General features: G+C 37.8%; 1 long non-coding RNA gene across 1 annotated transcript in view; it reads left to right on the forward strand.

The window, feature by feature from the left end:
- The first annotated feature begins 596 nt into the window (after positions 1-596).
- LOC116086426 overlaps positions 597-2,164 on the forward strand; it is a 44,148-nt gene continuing 42,580 nt past the window's right edge. The window contains exon 1 of the long non-coding RNA XR_004116921.1: positions 597-809. This is a non-coding gene — a long non-coding RNA (uncharacterized LOC116086426). The remainder of the gene's footprint in view (positions 810-2,164) is intronic.

A 2,164-nucleotide genomic window follows, 5' to 3' on the forward strand; every position in this document is an offset into this window, starting at 1 on the left:
AGCTTCTTGTGTCCAGTGATAACATACACAATGGGCCTAAAGTATATGCTCAAATAAGCATCCTGGGCTTTGTGGAATAGCACAAGTAAACATTACTTTGAGGCACACACTAAATGATAGGCTTAAATTAGAGTAAAAAGACAGAAACCAGCATGTGAAACACTTCACTGCCTTTTATATTACCATGAAGCCTAGGGTGGAGGCAAGTATTAAAATAACAAGTTTGAAAAGTAGCTGGTAAAAAGGTCTTTAGTATTTCTTGGCTGACATTTTTAAAGGGGTTTATTAATTCAAAAACCCCACAGCTTTATATGCACTTAGAAACTGAATCTCTAAGTCACAGACAGACAGGAAGTCCTCTCTAGCTGGGACATCTAATATAATAGGAAAGGGGAAAAAGAGACTGCCATGCCTTTTCCATCTCTTTAATCCCTTTCAACACTACCTTCCCTAAAATCAGATCGACAGATGTGGTTTTGGTGCTTAACCAAACTTTACAGCCTAGTACCTTGACAAGGTGGGCTTCTGGGGAGATGTGGCCACCCTATTGTTGATGGAATTACACAGTGACAGTCTCCTAGTGCTTCAGAGGTGAAAGTGGGCAGTTTAACTGACCCTTTGGTGTTCTGACAGGACCTAACATTAAAAGCCCTTTCATAGCAAGAAAATACCAAGGATCTCTGCTACCTGAATTATGTCTAGCACCCAGGGACAAAGCACAAGGCCTTTTTTTCACCTTTGTTCTTGCTGGTCCCACGTCCTAGAAGGCTTTTGATATCCAGTGTCAGCATCTCATTCAACCATAAAAGGTATTCATTGTTTATGCTCAGCTTATTTGAAATCACAACACCCTCTGCTCCCACAGCTTTGTGTCTCCGGGCAACTAGAGATTAGATCAGAATTACCAAATCTTTTATTCCTGTTAAGTGCATCCTAAAATGTCTCTGGCATCTCTACCCTCTCAATTATTATGAAATGCCATCAAAATGTTCTTCTACCATTATTTTCTCTCCATTCATTCTAATCTTCTTTTCTTTGACTATTTGCATGTCATAAAATGTGCCATGAAACATGCCTGTGAGAACCAGTGGCACATACTTGTAATCCTACTATCTTGGAAGATGGAGATAGGGGATCAGGATTTCAAGGCCATTATAGCTATACAAGGAGTTCAAGAATACCTGGGCTACATGAGACCCAACCATAAAACTACAAAAATTTTAAAACTGAAAAGAAAAGAGAATCCCATATATAGTATCCAGCTCCTGAAAATCACCAACTTCATCACCTCAAACTTAACTTCCACAGTGACTCAATGAATGAAAAAGGAAGCTAGATATAAGTAATTCTTTCCTTTTAAAAAACTCAATCATAGAGAAAAAGTACTATTTCAACATTTAACTCCATAGGATACTACCTAAGGGCATGTTAAAACAATAGCAATTGGCTTAGAAGAGTCTTTATGATATTCATTTAAGTGGAACTTGTTTGTTTAATGTCCATGCCTTTTAAAGCATTTTGTTGAATCTATTGCTCAGTAAATCAAACATCATTGTGATCATCAGCCTTTCTTATCAACTTGATAAGACATAGTCACCTGGGATCAAAATCTCTATGGGAGTTGTCTGCATTGTATTGGCCAGTGGAAATATCTACTGGTATTTTCTTAATTGAGTTGGTTCAACTTATTTTGGGAGACTTAGTCTACTGTGGGTGGTATCATTCCCTGGGCCTTATGTTCTGAGCTCTTTAGAAGTAGAGAGTCAAGCAGAGGACAAGCAAGTAAGTAGGCAAGTAAGACAGTATGCATTTGCTTCTCTTTGCTCTTCACTGTGGGTGTTCTGTGAGTGGCCCCTTCAAGCTTCTGACACTGTAATAATCTTGCCATAATGAGCTGTAAGCTGGAGTTGTTAAAACTCTTTCTCTCCTGAGTTGCTTTTTCTTTTCTTTATCATAGCAACAGAAATGGAACTAGAATGGCAATTTTTACCAGGCATAGGATCATTACTTTGATAAACCTGGTCATATGGCTTTATGCGGTTGGACTATTTTGTGGAAGATTTTCAAATCTAGACCTCAAAAAACTATTGAATGATTTGGGCAGAGTTTAATGGGCCATTCTTCTTCTTCTTTTTTTTTTTTATTTTAGATATTTTCTTTATTT

Source organism: Mastomys coucha, unplaced genomic scaffold, assembly GCF_008632895.1.
Source record: "Mastomys coucha isolate ucsf_1 unplaced genomic scaffold, UCSF_Mcou_1 pScaffold12, whole genome shotgun sequence".
In the NCBI taxonomy this organism is placed as follows: Eukaryota; Metazoa; Chordata; class Mammalia; order Rodentia; family Muridae; genus Mastomys; species Mastomys coucha.